We start from the raw sequence: 22,518 nt of genomic DNA, 5'->3' as shown, positions 1-22,518 counted from the left end.
TTATATTCCTTTTCTCTGCCCAGCCATATCACTTCCTGTCTCAACCTCCCCAGTGCTGGGATTAAAGTCATGTGCCACCCAAGTACTGGGAGCAAAGGCAAAAGATCCCAAGTGCTGGGATTAAAGGTGTGTGCCACCATTGCTTGGCCTCTACGACTAACCCTCTATGGCTTTGCCCTTTTATCTTAAGGAAAGCTTTATTTGTTAGAACATACATAAAATATCACCATATTTACCCTCTTTGTCTAAAAATAAAAGAATATTACAGCTAATATAAGAAAAACTATATACAATAAGTACAATAACTATATACTATATATATAGGCAATAATTACATCCGTAATGTCTAGTTCATTAACAGTTGACAGATTCAGAGAAAACACTCCATTATTTATCCTATTTTGGTGAGTCCTAAGTGTTGTACCTACTTCACTTTCTATCCTAACTTGTATTACCAACCAAAAACTATTTTTTGGTGTCTCTCAAACTTATCCATTTTACATCTCCTTATTGAGTTTCTGTTCTGAATTCGTTAACAAGGAAAATTATAACTATCTAGTCTTCAACTCCAGCGAACCCGAGAAGGAAATAATATTAACTAAGTTAACTAAGTAAGCAGAAAGTGCAAGCAAACGATGTCCAAAAATTGTGAGAAATGACAGAAACATTTGGCTACTTTGTATAGGCATAGTATTCTTTAGTTATAATAAAAGAATAAATTAGATACAATACTTTAGACTCACCATGATAAGATTATTTTCTCTAATATTGCCAATGCAAATGGATTAGATACTGTTACTGTAATTCTTACTTAATAATTGTTTTTGTTGTATATAATCTTACTCTGTTAAAGTTAAATCTTTCTGTTTTAATTAGATAAGAAAGGGGAAATGTTGTGGGATACATTGTACACTGTAAAACTTAGTTACTGGAACTGGTTTAATAAAATGGTGATTGGCCAGTAGCCAGGCAGGAAGTATAATAGGCAGGGCCACCAACTATGAGAATTCTGGGAAGAGGAAGGGCAGAGTTAGGAGTCACCAGCTAGATGCAGAGGAAGTAAGATGAGAATGCCGCACTGAGAAAAGGTACCAAGCCATGTGGCTAAACATAGATAAGAATTATGGGTTAATTTAAGTATACAAGCTAATTAGTAATAAGCCTGAGCTACTGGCTGATCATTTATAAACAATATTAAGCCTTGGAGTTAATTATTTAAGAAGCTGCTGCCGAGTATTTGGGAACAGGCAGGTGGGAGAGAATTTTCCGCCTACAAGCTCCAGCATTTTTCTGGAGTTTTTGTCTGGATGACCTGTCTATTAACCGGAGTGGGGTACTAAAGTCACCCACTAACACTGTGTAAGCATTGATAGGTGATTTAGGTTGTAGTAGTACTTTTTTTATGACCTTGGGTGCCACCGTGTTTGGTAAATAAATGTTTTGATATCCTCTTGGTGTTTTTTTTGTTTCCTTTGATGAATAGGTGGTATCCTTCCCTACCTCTTCTGATTAGTTTTGGTTTGAAGCCTATTTTATCAGATATTAAAATGACTACACTGGCTTGCTTCTTGGGTCTATTAGCTTGGAATGTGTTTTTCTATCCTTTTACCCTGAGGTGATGTCTATTCTTGATGTTACGGTGTGTTTCTTGGATGCAGCAAAAGAATGGATCCTGCTTTTTAATATGATCTGTTAGACTGTGTCTTTTTATTGGAGGAATTGAGAACATTGATATTGAGAGTTATCCTGGGGTTGAGACTGGGGAATTTGTAGTTGAGGACAGATTGCTTACCTGACTCCCATACCCACGTGGCCAGCAGGTTCCTAGGTAGAGAGTGGGTATTGACACATAAAGGGATAGAGTGAGGGAGGAAGTCTAGGTCTTCAGGGAGGTTCTGTGGAGTTCCCAGGGACTGGAGAAAGAGGACAGGCTTCTGCAAGTGACCTGCTACAGGGCTGAGGATAAGATGTTTTTAATTTAATTGCCTAGCACCTATGAGTATCAAAGACACCATCTTGCTTAAGGAAACCTGACTGAGGCAATAAGGGAGTGAAGAAAGACAGATGCATAGACACACTAATAGAAAAGTTGGGGAGTCCTGTGCTGTGCTCACTCTGATGGAGGAGCACCAAATGCACAACACAGAACCTCGGTCTGTTTTTTATGAACCTCAGTGTGTTTACTATGGGCAACACAGAAAGAGGGTTAGCTAGTCTCAGGTTGCAGTCATCTAGGAGGAGGAAGGTAGAATTGCTGGGTTTTGAACACACTTGTCAATTGTTGGTAAATACTCATGCTTGGACCAGAGGAAGGCTTTGCCAGTTCCCAAAAGTCTGAGGCATTAGGGTGCTTGTCAATAATACACATTCTCTCAAGACTTCATCTACTCCTTACACATTTGCTCAGGACTTCCTCTGCTCCCATTCTCTCTGTCTCTCTGTCTGTCTCTGTCTGTCTCTCTGTCTCTCTCTGTCTCTGTCTCTCTCTGTCTCTCTCTGTCTCTGTCTGCCTGTCTGTCTGTCTCTCTCTCTCTTTCTCTTTCTCTCTTTCTCTCTCCTGTACTCAAACATTCTTCCAACCTTTTCTTCATATGCCCTTTAAAATGACTCCAGTTATTTTCTAGGAAACAACTAACCAACTAAATAAATAAGCAAGACTTCTCAGATACTTTAGTTTAGGTGAAGCAGTTCTTTTTTACAACATGTTTCAGAGATTGCCAGATGAAATATTTAGGACAAACTTTCATTAAAAGAAATTACCCACTATTTATCTGAAATTCAAGTTTAACTTGGTTTCCTGGTTTTGTTTTCCAAATATGGAAGCATTAAATATCTCTTCACTTACTGTACTATATTCCCTTGACTACTGGAAGTTTTTTTTCCAAAGGAGACCATGGCCTTTTTTTGGGGGGGGGGGGGTGATCATTTGGAAGGGTGGCAGAATGGAAACTATATGTTTCTACTCCTCCTTATCTTTTTTTGTCCCCACCCTTTGGCCCTGCCCTTTTGTCTCTGATTCAGTGGTGGCTAGAAAATTGTCCAGCACACTAGAGTTTATTACAGCACTTTGGTTGCAAGTGACAGAGACACTTCAAATGAGGGCTACATCAGATGGAGAACCCCAGACACAGTGCAGTTGGCTCCAAGAAGAACAAACCCAGTGCCCCCTAGCTCTCATTTGTTTCTCTTGACTCCTGGACAGACTTCTCTAGTAGCTATGACTTTCTCTGTCATTTGATTCCTTTGGAAAATGGCCAGCAGCACTCTTGAACAGTAACATGTTTCTGCTTCACAATTAAATGTTCCGTTTCTACACTGGTTAGCACTTGTCAATTCAACACAAATCAGAATTACCTGAGACAAGGGAACCTCAATGAGGAATTGCTTCCATCAGGTTGGACTACAGGCATGTCTATAGGACATTTGCTTGATTACCAATTGATGTGGGAGAGGCCACCCCACTGTGTGTCATGCCACCCCTGGGTAGGTAGTCCTGGGTTGTATAAGAAAGCCAGCAGAGCCGGGCGGTGGTGGCGCACGCCTTTAATCCCAGCACTTGGGAGGCAGAGGCAGGTGGATCTCTGTGAGTTCGAGGCCAACCTGGTCTCCAAAGAAAGGCGCAAAGCTATGCAGAGACACCCTGTCTTGAAAAAAAAAAAAAAAAAAAAAAAAGAAAGCCAGCAGAGCACACCACAAAAAGTGAGCAACTATAATCTTTGCTTCAGTTCCAGCTTCCAGGTTCCTGCTTGAGTTCTGCCCTGTCTTTCCTCAATGATGGACTATAACAAGGAAGTATAAGCCTATCACACTCTTTCCTTCACCAATTTGCTTTTGGTCATGGGTTTTTTTGAGTCACATTAATAAAAACTAAACGAGGACATTTATCTTTGCCCCAATTCCAGATTCTTGGAAAAGGATCATGTTCAATCAACTGCATCTAGGAGGTGGGGCTCAAATGACACCAGGGGTCATTTAATGTTGCTGGATCCTAACAGCTCCCTTCAAGGAAGGGGTGAGAAGGTGCAGTGTCAATGGCACAGACACTGGGAGTCAGTTGAAGGCAAATAGCAGACTTCTTTATTCAATAATGGGGAAGGCCATATATACCCTCCTCCTAGCAACCAACTGTGTCCCAATCTGGTGGCATTGTGTGGTCCCTCATTGGCTGGGCATGATCAGGAACTCTGACAAAGATCAGGAACTCTGACAGTGCCTGTTGCTAGGCCCTCAGACAGACTCCAGTTTGGCTCACAAGGAAGTACACTATGTGCATACCTTGGCAACTAGTTTGAGCCAATTTCCTTGACCTTATGGGCCTGTCCTACTACAACCTAAGACCCTGTGACTTTAGAGACAGAGGAAGCTATACAATAAGAATATTCCTATTATATAAATGCTATGCTAGGTTCTCTAGAAAACAGAATTCTGTGGGCATGTGAGTGTGGTTGGGCTTTTGTTTTTGTTGTTGTTATTTGTTTGTTTGTTTTATGTGTGTATGTCTCAATTTAGGCAATTATCTCATGTAACTATGGTGGGTGGTAAGTGCAAAATTTTCAGAGTGGCCTATTTGAGTGGTGACCCAGTCCTGGCTAATTTTATGTCAACTTGACACAAGCTAGAGTCATCTGAAAGGAGGGAACCTCAATTGAGAAAATGTGTTCATAAGATCCATCTGTAGGGCATTTTCTCAATTAGTGACTGAGGGAGAGGGCCCATCTCATTGTGAGTGGTGTCATCCTTGGGCTGGTGGTCCTGGGTTCTATAAGAAAGCAGGCTGATCAAGCCATGGGTAGCAAGCCAGTAAGTAGCACCTCTCTGTGGCTTCTGCATTAGCTCCTGCCTCCAGGTTCCTGCCCTGTTTGAGTTCTTGTCCTGACTTCCTTCAATGATGGACTACAATGTGGAAATGTAAGCCAAATAAACCCTTCCTCCCCAACTTGCCTTTGGACATGCTATCTCATCACAGCAATAGCAACCCTAAATAAGACACCCAGTTTCTTGAAAAGGATTGCATTACAGTCCAAGTCCAGAGAATGTCTACTGATAGACTCTCTTCTATCTCTAAGGTTAGTCTTTGTTTTATTTGGGCCTTCTTCATCTGATTGCATGTGGTTCACTCATGTTTGGAGGAAAAACAACTTGCTTTATTGAATATTCATTGATTTAAATGTTGATGTAATCTCCAAATATTCTCACAGAGACATTCAAGGTGAAGTTGGTTCATATGTGTGAGTACCACAGCCCAAGCAAGTTAGAACATAAATGGAGCTATAACAAGTTCTCAACAGTAGTTTATTAAACCAAGCTGGGTTTTTTGTTTGTTTGTTTGTTTCTTGGTACGTTTAGTTTGGGTCCTTTCTGTGAAAACCCACAGAAAAATTAGTTTGAGAGTCTACAAACTAGAAGTCATTAGACCTTTTCCCAAGCCTTATAGTTAGTTTCTTTTAACTCTGAATTGTGTAATGGATTGCATTTTTGTGTTCTTCTTGCTTCTAGAAAAGTCTTAGCATTAGTGTTTCTTTTTAACAAATGCACAGTGCCTTACAGATGCTTTGGATATTCTAATCATATTCCTATGTATGTAATATATCTGAAACCCTTGTTTTTCATTTCTTAATTGCCTTACTAATTTGTTTTGAAGTTTAATTTATTTAGCAGCCCTTTATGATAAGAGTAGAAATTAATCGAGAAAATACTTGTCAAAAACTCTTGATCTTTTTTAGAGCAAAGATGAACATCTTCCATTTTTAATGAAATGATCAGTTTGCAGCTTTACCAACATTATCATGCAGTCTGATTCTGACAGCCTTTCCATGCTAGAATTCCTGTTCACAGTTTTAAAAAGAAACTCCACACATGTCACCAATCTCTCACTATTTGAAAGCAACTAACTTAAGCAACTTAATTGAAAGTCAATTAAGTATTCCAGCGTGTTGTCAAAATACCTTCAGACATTTTTTTTCTTACTAGATTTGCTTGTCTTCTGACTTACAAAAATGTTGACTTACCCTAAAAGTGACCCTTTGTTCAGTGGTAAAATGATAGAGCTGAGAAAGCAAAGAGAAGAGACTCATTGAGCAGATACAGAACCAAGAAGAGGTCTTTGTGATTACATATCTGAATCCCTCCAACCAACATGACTGTGGGTAGAATTTTCCAGAACAGCCTGGAAAATCTCCCTTATTATTCCTGTCCATAGTGTAAGTGTGGGAAGTTACAGTGTGACCAACCACTACATTTTTGGAAATGGAAGCAAGAAGAACTTCACTATAATCCTCACTCCAGAGGCTGGAGCTTTCTAGGTCATCTTCATTTGGTATTCTGCAACAGCCCTGGAGGACGACAGCTGAGGGCAGCACATGCAACGATGGGAAATAGCCATAAATGATCCCCACTTGCTCTCCTGAACTTGCTAAGGAGAGAGAAGGCAAACAGGCAAAGAGCCAGTGCTTCCTTCACCCACGTCATTTATATAGGCTACCACCAGAAGACGTGGCCTGGATGTTAGGTGGGTCTTCCCATCTCAAATGATTTAATGAGGAAAAATCCCTCATTGGTGTACCCGGTGGCTTGAGTTTTAGGTAATTCCACACATAGTCAAGCTGACAACCAAGAATAGCCATCGCAAGTACTATTTCAGACTTGCCAAACAATGGTCTGAAGAGATAGGACAGAAAGAAATTGGTAATCTGACCACACAGTGTAGTGGGTAGCTGTTCCAGCTTTGACCTGGAAGTACTACCCCCACTGAGGCTTCAGTAACTATCATGCCTAGAAGGTGGAGCCAAAACAGGAGCCCTGAAGACCTGAGATCCAGATGTGCTGGCTCTCTTGGTTCCTGGATTCTGGATGCTGGAGGTAGACTGAGCGGAGTTCTCCAGAGAACACCACTGAACTGTGTTTCACCTTTCCCAGACCCTGTAATCTATCCCTTCACTTGTAAGTTACCCCACAAAATAAACTTCCCTTTTAACTACGTGGAGTTGCCTTAATATTTCAACCAATAACATAGAATTACACAGTTTTCATTTTGAGAGCTAAATAATGGAAGGATGACAAACTGAATTAATTTCTTTTCTGCTGCTGTGATAAAACACCATGGCCAAAGCAACTTACAGAAGAATTTAATTTGTGCTTTTGGTTCCAGAGAGTTAGAGTCTATGGACGATGGAGTGAGGGCTTTCACATCTAACTGTAAGCATGAACCAGAGAGAATGAACTAACAATGGTGATGGTCTTTAAACTCCAAAAGCCCACCTCCTGTGATACACTTCTTTCAACAAGGCCGCACCTCTTATTCCCCCGCAAACTGTGCTGTCAACTGGAGACAGGGCACTCAGATGCCTGAGAATGGGGAACATTTCATTCAAACCATCACAGAGGTGTATGTAGACTATATGACACATCCTTGCATAGCACAATAAGTGGTGGGGGGGGGGCACAGGCCTCAAGGTCTTAAACTGAATGAAGTAACTATTTCAAGGGAGTAAAGATCAGGAATGTGAGTTTGTTGTCTTTCCTCTTCTGCTTGCTACATGCATGTTGTGAAGGCCAGAACTGAAACACCAAGATTTAAGATGCCAATACTAACACCAGCTATCAGAAAGACATGAGCTTGCAGAAGGGTGGTTGTCGGTGTTCAGTAAGTGCATCCAAGTGAAGCCCACACCAGCCCAAGAAAGAAAAGAAGCAGGGAAGGCAAAGAGTAGGAGGGAGTAGGCAGGGACACTTAGAGATTGTTTAAAGTTAAAAAGCAATGAACAGGGAGCCTGGAGAGATGGTTTAGCAGCTAAGGGCACTTGTTGCTTTTTGTAGAAGACATGTGTTCAGTTCTTAGCACCCAACTGGGGGCTCACAACCATCATAACTCCAATTCCAGGGGCTCCAATGCCCTCTTCTGATCACCACAAGGCACCAGGCATGCACATGCTGTACATACACACACACACACACACACACACACACACACACACACACACACACACACACACACACACATATATATATATATATATATATATATATATATGAAATAAAATAATCTCAAACCAAGAAGTAAGAAAAAATTGGGGTTGAAGCTTGGTAGTAGAGCAAATGCTTTGAATGTATGATGCATCCCTGGGCTTGATTCCTGGGAGATGAGGAGAGTGTGAGGAAAGGGGAGATAGAAAGGACTTCTAGATTATTCTCCCTAATACTTTCATGAGTACCAAGAAAGGGGAAGGGCTCATAGGACAGCAGCAGGCATGTTTCTGGTTCCTAAGCACCACCTGTTCCCCCCAGTCTTCCCTGTGGCCACTTGTCCACAGCCAGTCTAGAACAGCGCTTTGATGGGAAGAAGACAGAAAACAGCTGGGTCTAGACCAGCAGGAATAAAAATCTTAAAACTTTATCTCATTCTCTGTTTGTTTGTTTGTTTGTTTTTTGAGACAGGGTTTCTCTGTGTAGCATTGAAGTCTTTCCTGGAACTCACTCTGTAGCCCAGGCTGGCCTCGAACTCCAGAGTTCGGCCTGTCTCTGTCTCCTGACTGCTGGGGTTAAAGGCGTGCGCCACCACTGCCTGATTCATTCTTTATCTTCTAAGTTTTCTATGTCTGATTTAACTCAACTTTAAAAAGATATTGAACTTGAAATCTCTACCTTTCTCTTAATTTAGCTCAATTTTCTGTTTGTTTGTTTGTTGAGACAAGGTTCCTCTGTGTAGCCCTCAATTTTCTGTTTTATATCTTCATTTGAACGCTTTATTGTAGTACACTACAAGAAAAAGAGATTCCCTAATCTGTGTCATGTTATTTTCCTATAATTCATTTATATTCCACACAAATACATTGCAATGCATTGCATAATGAGAAATCACGTTTTGTCCTCTAAAGAACAACTATCAAAGAACTTTATTCTTTTATATTTATCCTCATGTTATTTGGGGGTTTAACCTCATGGCAGTTATTCTTGGGCTGATGATGTTGCTCAATTGGTAGAGTGCTTCTCTAGCAAGAATAAAGCCCCAGATTTGATGGGTATCTGTATTCCCAGGAGATAGCTCAGAAGTTCAAGGTCATCCATGCTCAGCTACATAGCAAGTTGGAGGCCAGCCTGATGTGTACAAGACCTTGTCTTAAAGAATACCTCTCCCCCCCCCTCTCTCTCTCTCTCTCTCTCTCTCTCTCTCTCTCTCTCTCTCTCTCTCTCTCTCTCTCTGTGTGTGTGTGTGTATGTGTGTGTGTGTGTGTGTGTGTGTGTGTGTGTGTGTGTGTGTGTGTAGGATTTCTCTACATAGCCCTGACTATTCTGGAACTTGATAATATAGACCAGGCTGGCCAGCCTTGAGCTCTAGATATCCACCTACCTCTGTCTCCTGAGTGCTGGGATTAAAGATGTGCACCATCACATCCTGTTTAAAATATATTCTTAATTTGTTAATAATATTACACACAAAAAGATCATAAATAACATAAAAGTAAAGTTTGATGCTTAATAGTAAAATACCAGTTCAGAACAATGTATTAACACTGTTGGGAGTCTCTAACTTGGATCTTTTTTTTTTTTCATGGATCATCCTGTTGGGAGTTGTATGTCAAAAATTGTTACTAAACTGGCTACTTACATGGGTGCTGGGGATTTGAACTCAGGTTCTCATGTTTGCCCAATAGTCACTCTGTCAACTGAACCATCACTCTAGCCCCACAAGTCAAGTTTCATTGAAGTATAGCCATTTTCATTTATAGAATACTTGGGGGATACTCAAACAGAGAAGCAGAGTTTACGCCTAAAATATTTGTTCATTCACTCTTCACAGCAAAATATGGCAATCCTGTCACCACACCCTTCAACATAGGCTCACCTTTCTCAGTTTACATTCTCTCTGTGCTACAGTCTAGAAGATTTTCTCTCCAATTTATGATTTCTTCAGCTGTTTTTAATTTGTTGATTTAGTCATCAATTGAGTTTTTTTGTGTTTTCTTCTGTAATTTTTTTTTGTTTTGTTTGGGTTTTTGAGACAGGGTTTCTTTGTGTAGCCCTGGCTGTCCTGGAACTCTGTAGATCAGGCTGGCCTCAAACTCAGAGATCTTCCTGCCTCTGCCTCCCAAGTGCTGAGATTAAAGGCGTGTGCCACCATACCTAGCTCGTGTGATTATATTTTTAACTCCAGTGTTTTATTTTATCCTTTCTCTGATCTATCTGGTAAATTATGCTCCTTTCTTGCTCATATGCTTTTGAAATGCCATCTTTTATTTCTTTAAACGTTGATTTATTTATTTGTTTGTGACTGATGGGGCTGTGGCTCTATGTATGACGTGGCACATATGTGGAGGTCAGAAGACAACTTGCAGAACAGCTTCTCTTATAGCATGTGCATCGGGGGACAGAACTCAGGTTGCCAGGCATCATTACCCACCGAGTTGTCTTATCACCCTCGTCCTTTAGTTTTGAATCATTTCATGTCGTCATTTTACATTCTATGTCTATTACTTCCTTCTGAATTACCTAAGATCTAATTGTGTAATTCATATTTTCTTCTATTAATGATGGTGTTGTGGTTTATATTGACTGTCAACATGTCAGGGTGTATAATTAATTACCTTGGAGACAGATCTCTTGGCCTGTGGAGGATTTCCTACATTTACTCTCTCTCTCTCTCTCTCTCTCTCTCTCTCTCTCTGTGTGTGTGTGTGTGTGTGTGTGTGTGTGTGTGTGTGTGTGTGTGTGTGTGTGTATCTATAGTGGTCAGAGAATGACTTGTGGGAGTCATTTCTCGCCTTACACTGTATTTGTTCCTAGGATGAAACTCGGGGTCTCCATTTTGGCACCAAGCATTTTCACCCAGCAAGTCTTCTTGCCAGCTCTATGAAGGATTTTCTAAGATCAAGTTAGCTGAGGTGGGAAGACATATTCCAGTTGCTGACTAAATAAAAAAGAAGTCCCCCAAGTGCCAGCGTTTGTTTCTCTGTTTCCTGACTATTAATGGATTGTGTCCAGCTGCTTTAGGCTTCTGCAGCCATCACTTCCCATTCACGATCAACTGCAACCTTGAACTATGAGTCAAAATAAACCCTTCCCTCCTTAGGTTACATTTGTCGGGTCTTTGATTGCTGCAGCCCGGTGAGTAGCTAATACAGATGGCTCAGTGGTTAAGAGTGCTTGCTGAACCTGAGTTCAGTTCCTGACACCATCACAGGGCAGTTTCCAAACTCCTCTAACTCCAGTTCCATAGAACCCAACACCTTCATTGTCTTTCTAATGTGCACACTTCTTGACTTGGTTTTCAGCCCAGCTTTTGGATTTGTTCCATTTCTTTGGGAATTTCCCATAATCTCAGCAATAAAACCAAGTTACTCTTTCTGTTGAATGTGCATGCTTTATAAAAGGAGGGTTTTATGTTTCTCTAATCTGATATTGCCAGGCGTCTCACCCAATGCCTTTTCTGTTTTTACAAGTAAGTTTGGCCCTCCCATGCAGGCTTATCTCCTGCCAGGACTGTGTGGAGATTATTTCCATACTTTCCATCTTCTTTGTCCTTCACCACAGCCCATGCCTGCTTGTTTCTTCAGAATTCACTGTCATCCATTAACAACATCCAAACTCCGAGTCAATGGTGATGATACTTCTTTATTGGCTAAATGAGCATCCATTCTTTGGATGCTTGCCAAGGACAGAGTGTAGCTTGTGATTCTTTTAAACATCTTAAGTTGACCAAGTACTGTGGTAAAGACCTTTAATCCCAGCACTTGGGAGGCAGAGGCAAATGGATGTCTGCGAATTCGAGTTTCAGGACAGCCAGAGCTATATAGTGGGACCCTGTCTTGAACAAAAAACAAAAACAAAAACAAAACAAAACAAAACCCTCAAAAAACATCTTGGGCATCATTTTGTGTCCTCCTACTCCTAAACACACACACACACACACACACACACACACACACACACACACACACACACACACTTCTGCCATTCTTACCAGGTTGAACAGTGTCTTAGTCAATGTTCTATTGCTGTGAGGAGACACCGTCAACTCATAAAAGAAAGCATGTCACTGGGGCTGGCTTACAGTTTCAGAGGTTTAGCCCATTACTATCAGGGCAGGAATCATGGCAGCAGGAAGGCAGACATGGTGCTGGAGAAGTAGCTGAGAGTTCTGCACGGATTCATAGGCAGCAGGAAGAGGAAGACACTAGGACTGGCTTGGACTTTTGAAACCCCAAGGCCTATCCCCAGTGACACACTTTGTCCAACAAGGCCACACCTACTCCAACAAGGCCACACCTACTCCAATAAGGCCAGACTCCTAATCCCTCTCAAGCAGCGTCACTCCCTAATGACCAGACATTGCAACCTCTGAGCCTATGGGGGCCATTCTTATTCAAATCACCATCTTTCTGGGCAGTTTCATTTGTGTTTACTGATAGCATTTCAGATCTCTCCTGTGAAAGTGTAGCAAGCACTCTCTTTGGTTCCTGGGGTCTCCAGGGTATGGACTGAAGCCAAACACTCTCTTCTTCTTCCATTTATAGGAACACACACACACACACACACACACACACACACACACACACACACACACACTTGATCATTTTCCAGATTAATTAGTTATCATGAAGCTGTTGCCAACACTTACACATGGCTTTAAATGAAAAGACAGGCAGGTGAAAACAATTGTAATCTGTGAAGACCCTGAAATGCTCTGGACTATTCAGGAACAAAAATTAAAGTATCAATAAGACTTCTGAATTCAATTGTGTAGAAAAACTGTCAAGGAATTCTGAAGCTGAGAAGCAGTCTGTAGAAGCAACCAACGTCTTTCAAGGAGGAAATGGAATATTCAATGTAGAAGCTACTGCCAACTTGATTCTTCCTCTACCTGAATAAGAAAAATCCATTTTTATTGCATACTGAAGACAAGCAAAACTCTGTGACATCTTCCAGACCTTTTTCCTAACAATTTTCATCTTTCCCATTTTTTTTGTGTGGAAGCTGAGAACATGCCTGCTAGCTACACCCTTCAGGAACAGAGCTGGTGAAGAGCATGGCCAGGGGCTGGAGAGACTGCAGAGGTTAAGACCGCTGGCAGCTCAAGCAGAGGACTCAGGTTTTGTTCCCAGCACCCACGTGGTGGTTCACAGCCACTTCTAACTCTAGATCCAACTCCCTCTTCTGGCTTCTACAGGCTGCTGCACACACGTGGTGCACATGAAATTATGCAAACACAAACACACAATAAATAATTTTAAAAACAGAGCATGGCAAGGGATTATTCAGAAACTCAGATTAAGTAAAAGTAATAGACTAACCATGACATCTTGGTTATAGTTCTAAAGCTCAGAGTAGGAAGGGGTTCTGACGGGTGCGTCTGAGAGAACAAAGAGACTATACATGTAGCAGAAACTGTTGGACCAGGAGGCTGAGAGCATTTTCTTGATGAAAAAGTTTGTTGAGGATGTAGCTCAGTGACTTGTCTAGCATACATAAGGCTCTGGGTTTGATCTCCAGCATATAGAGGGGGTGGAGGGAGCAGGGCACATGATAGAATGAGCTTCTTGGTGGATGTGGAGTTGTCTTTAACTCATGCACTATGATTCTATGGTTATTCTTTCTCTCTCTCACCCTTGCTTCCATCCTTCCTTCCTTCCTTCCTTCCTTTCTTTCTTTCTTCCTTTCTTCCTTTCGAGACAGGGTTTCTCTGTGTAGGCCTGGCTGTCTTGGAAATCACTCTATAAACCAGGCTGGCCTCAAACTCAGAGATTCCCCTGCCTCTGCCTCCCCCAGTGCTGGGACTAAAGGTGTGCGCCACCACCATCTGGCCTGTGCTCATTTTCAGGTGATGTGGTTTTGTCAATGTTGAAAAACTAGACTATGATTCTGTTTTGTTAGCTTATCTTTTTAAAACTTTTTTTCTTTTAAGCTTTATTATTTTAAACATTGTGTGTATGTGTGTATCTGTGTGTATGTGTCTATGTGTGCAGGTGCCCACAGGGGCCAGAAGTGTTGATCCCCCTGGAGTTGGAGTTACAGGGAGTTGTAAGCTGATCAATGTGTTGGGAAGCTAGCTTAGATCCTCTGAAAGCAGCTAGTGCTCTTACTTGCTGAGCTACCTCTGCAGACCCTGTAGTCGCTTATCATAACACTTGAGTTTAAATACCTGTGCTTCTGTGATTTGGGAAAGGTAGCCACTGCAGTTGACATAGAGAAGAAAAGACATCTCCTACCCTTCAGCTAGGAACTAACTTTACCTGTTCTGTTATGTGAGATGTACCCAAGTCCCAAATATCCTAGCAGGAGCAATGCCGGGGTTTTCAGTGTTAGTTCTAAGGATGGACACTGACCCTCATAACATAGGTCCATTTTGTCCCTTCTGTCTCCCATTGCATTTCCCTGATACTCCAGCATCAGGGGCATCGCAACTGGTGTTCTTTACACATCCCAAGAGCATTCTCAGAATATCTGATTGTATGAAATTTTGCAAATACGTCAATAAATTCTTCTGTTTTTCACTCTTCAAGTTCTAGATTTAATTTATTTATTTATTTATTTATTTTTTGGTTTTTTTCAAGACAGGGTTTCTCTGTGTAGCTTTGCGCCTTTCCTGGTACTCGCTTTGGAGACCAGGCTGGCCTCGAACTCACAGAGATCGACCTGCCTCTGCCTCCCGAGTGCTGGGATTAAAGGCATGCGCCACCACACCCGGCCAAGTTCTAGATTTAAGAGCACAATATCTGATCCCTGTATTCTGTGCAACACTTCAGCCTCCTAACAGGAAAGTTGCATCTTCAACTTCTTTATCAAAACCAGTATATTTTCATTATACAGAATGGGTTTCATTGTGACATTTCTTTTTTTAATTACATTTTATTTACTTGTGTGTTGGTGTCTGGGCACATGCATTGAGTGTCATGATGTCCACAGAGGTCAGAGGTCAGAGAACGGATTTCAGAAGCCAGGCCGCTCCTTCCATCTTGTGCATCCAGGGGCTTGAACTCATAGAATCAGGCTTGGTGGCAAGTGCCTTTACCTGCTGAGTCATCTCACGAACCCTCATTTTGACATTTTCATACACAAATATAATTAATGTATTTTGATTAAACACATCCCCATCATTACTCTGGTGGTTCTCTTTCTCTTCCCAAATAATCCCCATTGATTGAGATTTGTGTCTTTAAAAAAAAAATCTAGATTTTTCTCACAAGAGAAAATGTAATGGTATTTATCTTTCTGACTCTAGCTTGTTTTACTTAACATGATTTCCAGTTATACCCAGTTTCCTAAAAATGGCATTATTTCATTTTTTTATGGCTGGATGACAATATTCCATTATATATGTATACTACACTGTCTTTATCCATTGATTCTTTGATGGGCATCTAAGATAATACCATAGCTTGACCATGATCCATGAGTGTTCAGGTGTTATTATTGTATCCTGACTTTGGTTCCTGGGGTGTATATACCTATGAAACTTACAGATGGATCCTACAATAATCTACTTTTAGTTTTTAAAAATATATTTTATTTTATGTGTAAGAGTGTTTTTCCTACATGTGTGTCTGTTCACCATGTGTGCACCTGGTGCCTGCAGAGGCCAGATGAGAGTATTAGATCCTACAAAATGGAGTTACATGTGTTTGTCAGTGCCAAATGGGTGCTGTACATTGAATCCAGGTCCTCTGGAAGAGTAGGCCATGCTCTTAACTGCCAAATCATCTCTCCAGCCCTTGCTTCTTAGTGTTTTTAAAAGATAGAATGTATTTATTTTTATTTTATGTGTATGGGTGTTTTGCTTGGATCTATATCTATGTGCCATGCATATGTAGTACCCATAGTAGCCAGAAGAGGGCATTGGAACTGGAGCTACAGGAGGTTGTTAGCTGCCATGTGGGTGCTAGGAACCAATCTGGAATCCTCTGCATGATTAACAAGTGTTCTTAAGCACTGGGCCATCTCTTTAGACCTTATTTTTAGGTGAGGTTTTTGTTTTTGTTTTTGAGGAAGTTCCATTTTGATTCCATACTGGCTGGACTGATTTATATTTCATCAATGGTATATGAAAGTTGCATCCTCTAGCATTTATTTTTCCCCTTCTTCAAGACAAAAAAGATGTTATTGAATAATTTTGATTATTTATTTTGTTTCAGGACTTGATGACTGTGGTTATTTGAAAGAAAATGGCCACCAAAGGGAGTGGCACTATTAGGAACTGTAGCCTTGTTGGAGGAAGTATGTCACTGTGGGGGCAGGCTTTGAGGTCTCTTTTGCTCAAGCTTCCCTTAGTGACTTCCAGTCAATTTCCAGTTGCCTGCATAATGTAGGACTCTCAGCTACCAGCACCGCATCTGCCTGTACACGGTCATGCTCCTGGTCCTAATGATAATGGCCTGAACCTCTGAAACTATAAGCAATACACCCCAATTAAATGTTTTCTTTATGAGAGTTGCCATGGTCATGGTGTCTCTTCATAGCAATAAGAACCCTAACTAAGACAGAGGATGGTACCAGGAGTGGGGTATTGCTGTGATAGGCTGGACCATGTGGTTGTTTGGAGGAATTTGGACTTTGGTACTTTAGGTTATAAAAGCAGTGTAACACTTCAAGCACTGCTTAACGTGCCACACTAATACGAGCATGGAGAACAGTGGTGCCGAATGTGATTTGATGATTTGTAGGGTGCTTGCTCAAGAGGTTACATAGGAGAAGAATGTTAGTATGTGGCCTAGAGACTGGTCTTGTGATATTTTGGTGAGGAAAGTAGCGACTTTTTGTCCTTGTCCTGAAGAGTCTGCCTGAGGCTAAAGCAAAAAGTATTGGATTAATTCTGTGGCAGAAGAAATCTCAAAACAGCCTAGTATAGACTCTGTCATGTGGATATTAATGGTAACGCTAATGAAGATTTATAATGAAAAGGAGCAAGCTGAGCAAGGTAAATCACAAAATGTAAATCTTGAGGAGAAAAAGAGCACCAGGAAGTGGAATGCAGCAAATTCTGTGTTCAAGGAGATAAACTGAGTAAGAATGGAATAAAGGGAGTGGTGACCTTAGGGCAAGATCCCACCCAGCTAAGATTCCAACTTGTGGAAAGAAACTAAAGAAAAACTTAGAGTGGGATGTGGCGGGGCACACCTTTAATTCCAGCACTCTGGAGGCAGAGGCTGTCAGATCTCTTAAGTTTGAGGACAGCCTGGTCTACAGAGCAAGTTCAAGGACAGCTAAGCTTAGACAAAAAAAGATGGAATGCTGGTAAAGATGTAATTGAACAAGAGGACCATGTTCCAGCCCCAGCAAGAAGCAGAACTTGGCAGCTTCGGCCACATGGTTTTGGCTTTAGAGCTAAGGATAGAAGAAAAAAGTTAAGGAATAAAGCTGATGAGGCCAGGCATGTGTCAGAAGTGTCCCTAAGGGGACGCCTAGTAGAGAGGCCATTGAATGAAACTGTGAAGTTGAAGCCTATATTGCCTTGAAGGACCCAAGATGTTAGAGATGCCAGATACCTGCTGAGGAGAGCTGCTAACAGGGAGTGGAACGAGCCCAAGAAAAAGAAGTATGTTGTAGTCAAACCTGAACAGATTTGGAGATCTGAAGAGTGTTTTGACATCATACATGGAGATGCAAAGTTTGGAGTTTGCCCAGCTGGTTTTCGGTCTTGCTTTGGTCCACTATTTCCTCACTATACTCCCCTCCCTATGTTTTGGAATGGTAATATATATCCTGTGTCATCATATGTTAGAAGTGTGTGATCTGCTTTTTGCTTTTTATTTTTATAGGGGGATTACAGTTAAGAGATAGACATGTGTCTTAGAAGAGACTTTTGGCTTTGAAACAAGTTTGGGACTGTTATAGACTATGGGGATTTTTGAAGTTGGACTAAATGCACTTTTTGCATTATGATATAGTTATAAGCTTTGGGGACCAGGGAGTGAAATGTGGTGGTTTGAAAGAAAATGGCCCTCAAAGAGAGTGGCACTATTAGGAGGTGTGGCCTTGTTGGAGGAAGTAGGGGCAGGCTTTGAGGTCTCTTTTGCTCAAACTTCCCTCAGTGTGACTTTCAGTCAACTTCCAGTTGCCTGCAAGATGTAAGACTCTCAGCTACCAGCACCACATCAGTCTTCATACTGCCATGCTCCCAGTCCTGATGATAATGAACTGAAACTGAAAGTGAGCCACTCCAATCAAATGTTTTCCTTATGAGAGTTGCTGTGGTCATGGTGTCTCTTCACAGCAATAAGAACCCTAACTAAGACAATGGCCATTAGTTCTCCATGCTCTCCTGGCATTGAGGATTTCTTTTGAGAAACGTTATTCTAATACCTTTGCCTTTGTTAAGTAACTTGGCCTCTACTCTTGGTACATAATTTGGAGAGGTTCTTTTCTCATTGGTTCTATGTGGGACTGTGTGCTTGTTTACTTTCTATTGCTATGATTAACCACAACCAAAAACAACTTGGGGAGGAAAGGGTTTATTTGGATTACATTTCCCAATCACAGTCCATCACTGAGGGAACCCAAAAAGGGTAAGAACTTTAAGGAAGGAACTGATGCAGAGACCATAGAGAAATGCTGCTTTCTGGTTTTCTCTCCATGGCTTGCTCATCAGGCTTTCTTACACAAGCTAGGACCACTGGCTCAGGAGTGGCCTGCCCCCAGCAGGTTGGGCCCTCTCACCCCAATCATTAATCAAGAAAATGACCTACAGACTTGTCTACAGGCCTATCTGAAGGAGGCATTTGTCAATTGAGGGTCTCTCTACCCAGACAACTCCAGCCATTATCATGATCACAGAGAACTAACTAGCAATGATCCTGTACTGGGATGTCGGTTGTTTTTTGTTTTCTATATTTTTCTGATATAGTTTCTATATTTTTCTGATATAGTTTCATTGAATATGGTTTATATGCTTTTAGATCATTAGTTTCTTCCTTCTACATCAAAAGAATCACATTTGAGCTCTTAATCATATGCAAATGGACTTGAACAATTTTGCTGCTTAAAAACCCTATACATGTGTACCCCACATGTAGTAGGATGGTGGGAACTGAACTCTGGCCCTTAGTGAGAGCAGCACACACTCATAGCCATCAAGCCCCGTCTCCAGTCTTTTTTTCATTTTTTTTATTTTTAAGGGTAAGCTGGCAAGGTTTTTACTGAGTTAGGAGTAGCAAGGAGGGTCTCTGAAAATGGATAGCCAACATTTCTACGTTTTGCCTGGAATATCTTTTGTGTATATGTGCATGCACATGTGTATGCATGTGGGTATGTGGCTGTGTGTGTGCATGTGTGTATGGAGGCTAGAGGTCACTGTCCAGTGTCTTCCTCAATTGCTCTCCATCTAATCTTTTTGAGACTGTGTCTTTTGCTGACTCTAGGGATCACAGATTGGTTAGAATGGCCAGTTGCAGAGATCCACCACAACCACACTCCATTTTTAAATGTGAGTTTTGGGTATCTGAACTCCGGTACTTATGTTTTTGCAACAGGCATTTTAGCTAAGCCATTTCCCCAGCCTTCAGAGTATGATATCTATTCATCATCCATGCATCTGAATTTCTCATCGAAGTTTTGAATTAACTTGTTTACTTCATTCTTCTGTTTAATTCTCCCTAGAGTAACTGGTCACTTAAAACAACAGCACTGCCATTTTTTTAAACAGTCTTATTTAGTTTTTATTCATGATCATAAACTTAACTCTGCAATCCAGCTAGACTTGGAGGGGAATGAGGAAAATACGGAACCCAAAGAACTTCAGTGAGAGCAGAGATTACAGGGTACTGTGAGCAGATGGGGGGTGGGGTGGCACTCTCCTAAGCTACAGAAGGAATGGTCTGGTGGGTAAGATGCCCCAAAGTCAGAGAATTAGAGTTGTCCACAGTCAGAAATGATGATCTTCTTGCTGGTATTGACTTTCCTGGAACCAAAACGCTCCATGGCTTCCACAATGTTCATGCCTTCTTTCACCTTCCCAAAGATGACATGTTTGCCATCCAGCCACTCAGTCTTGGCAGTACAGATAAAAACTGGGAAGCATTTGTGTTTGGTCCAGCATTTGCCATGGACAAGATGCCAGGACCTGTGTGCTTCAGGACAAAGTTCTCACTCCCAAATGTCTCCCTGTAGGTGGACCTGCCACCAGTGCCATTATGGTATGTGACGTCACCACCCTGGCACATGAATCCTGGAGTAATTCTGTGAAAGGAGGAGTCTTTATGTCCAAATTTTCTCTCTCCAGGGCTCAGAGCACAACAGTTTTCTGCTGTCTTTGGAACTTTGTCTGCAAACAGCTTAGAGGAGATGCAGCCCTGTGGGGCTCATGATGGGGTTGACCATGGCTGCAGCAACAGTGACAGGGGACAGCGGCATCTTCAAAAGCCAGCACTGTCATTGTTAACTTGACACACTTGGGAAGAGGCAACCTCAGTGGAAGAACTGGCGCCATCAGATTGGCCTGAGGGCATGTCTGTGAGACATTTTCTTTTCTTTTCTTTAAATTATTGTATATTTTTATTTTATGTGCATTGGTGTTTTGTCTGAATGTATGTCTGTGTGAGGGTGTCAGATCCTCCGAAACTGGAGTTACAGACAGTTGTGAGCTGTCATGTGGGTGCTGGGAATTGAACCTAGTTCCTCTAAAAGAGAAGCCAGTGCTCTTAACTGCTGAGCCATTTCTCCATCCCCAAGGCATTTTCTTAATTGCTAAGCTGTTGGGCCTGGGTTGCATAAAAAGGTAGTTAAGGGGCTGGAGAGATGGTTCGGTGGTTAATGGTTAATAGTGGCTCCTTTTCCAGAGGATGTGGGTTTGATACCCAGCCCTCACATGGTAGCTAAGAATCATTCATAACTCCAGTTCCAGGGGATCCAATGGCCTCTGTAGGCATAGGCATGTAGGTAAAGTACTCATACACATCATTTTAAAAAATATCAATCTTAGAAGAAAAGTAGCTTAGCAAGCCAGAAGAAGAAAGCTAGTAAGCAGTGTTCCCTCATAGTTTTTTTTGCTTCAGTTCCTGCCTCCAGGTTCCTGCCTTGAATTCATGCCCTGGTTTCTTAGTCAGGGTTTCTTTCTTTCTCTCTTTTCTTTTCTTTCTTTCTTTCTTTTCTTTCTTTCTTTCTTTCTTTCTTTCTTTCTTTCTTTCTTTCTTTCTTTCTTTCTTTCTTTCTTTCTTTCTTTTTTAAAGACAGGGTTTCTCTGTGTAGCTTTGGAGCCTTTCCTGGAACTCACTCTGTAGCCCAGGCTGGCCTGGAACTCATAGAGATCTGCCTGCCTCTGCCTCCAAAGTGCTGGGATTAAAGGTGTTCGCCACCACTGCCCCAGCTTAGTTAGGGTTTCTATTGCAGTGAGGACACACCATGATTATTGCAACTCTTATAAGGAAAGTATTTAATTGGGGCTGGCTTACAATTTCAGAGGTTTAGTCCATATCATCATGGTGGGAAGAATGATTGCATGCAGGCAGGCATGGTGCTGGAGAAGTAGCTTGGAGTTCTACATCTGGATCTGCAGGCAGCAGGAAAAGATTACCATACTGGGTGTAGCTTGGGCATCTGAGACCTCAAAGCCTACCTCTAATGACCACTTCCTCCAGCAAGGCTACACATACTCCAACAAGACCACACCTCCTAACAGTGCCACTCCCTATGGGCCTTTGGGGTCCATTTTCTTTCAGACCATCACACCTGGTTTCTCCTGATGCAGAACTGTAACCTTGTATGAGTCAGGGTTCACTAAAGGATCAGAGCTAACAAAACTGAACTGATTGGCTTACAAGATATGGTCTGGGTTGTCCAACAATGGCTATATCACACTGAAAATCCAGTAGTTGCTCAGTCCATGAGGCTGGATGTCTCAGTAATCCCAATCTGGTGCTGAAGGCCTAGAGGATTCTTGGAAAGCTACTAGTCTTCAGTCCACACTGGAGGCTGGGAGAACTTGATTATAACATCAGTAAAAGAATGCTTCAGCAACAGGCTAGATCAATAGTGAGGGCAAACAAGGAGCAAAAAGCTCCCGTCTTCCATTTCCTTTTAGCTGTGCTGCCACCAGAAGGTGCCACCTACATTAGAGTGGGTCTTCTTGCTTCAGGTAATCTGACCAAGAAAACCCCTCCCAGGAGTGCTCAGTGGCTTTTGTTAAAGTTGATTTGGTTAACAACCAAGGCTGCCACAAACCTAAGCCAAAATAAACCACTTCCTCTAAGAGTGGGTCTTGATCAGTTTTATCATAGAAACAAAAAGCAAACCAGGACAGGGATCTTTCAATTACTTGGCATTTCAACCATTTCAATTGCCCTGATTCAGTGATTCAAGAGCAGCTTTTGGAAGGGCCCTTGTCTGGCTTTTTCATTGTTTTTGTTTGCTGGTTTCTATGAGATTTGTGCATCCGCAGGGATGGATATCTCTTCTAGTTTTATTCTGGATGAGCAGTCATTCCTGGAGGGCTCAATTCCCAGCACCACTCAAGAGAAAGCACACCTCTGCAAGTTCAGCACATCAGAACAAAGCTGATAGTAAGGAACGTAGTAAGGACCAATTAATTCCCCCCCC

At 41.7% G+C, this 22,518-nt stretch overlaps 1 pseudogene; it reads right to left on the bottom strand.

Annotated features, from left to right (window-relative positions):
* Nucleotides 1–19,562: 19,562 nt before the first annotated feature.
* On the bottom strand, nt 19,563–20,361 carry LOC128104031 (peptidyl-prolyl cis-trans isomerase A-like; annotated as a pseudogene).
* Nucleotides 20,362–22,518: the final 2,157 nt, after the last annotated feature.

This window comes from Peromyscus californicus, unplaced genomic scaffold (genome assembly GCF_007827085.1).
Source record: "Peromyscus californicus insignis strain IS unplaced genomic scaffold, ASM782708v3 Scaffold_8__1_contigs__length_139910024, whole genome shotgun sequence".
Classification (NCBI taxonomy): Eukaryota; Metazoa; Chordata; class Mammalia; order Rodentia; family Cricetidae; genus Peromyscus; species Peromyscus californicus.
This window is presented reverse-complemented; position numbering and strand designations above follow the sequence as displayed.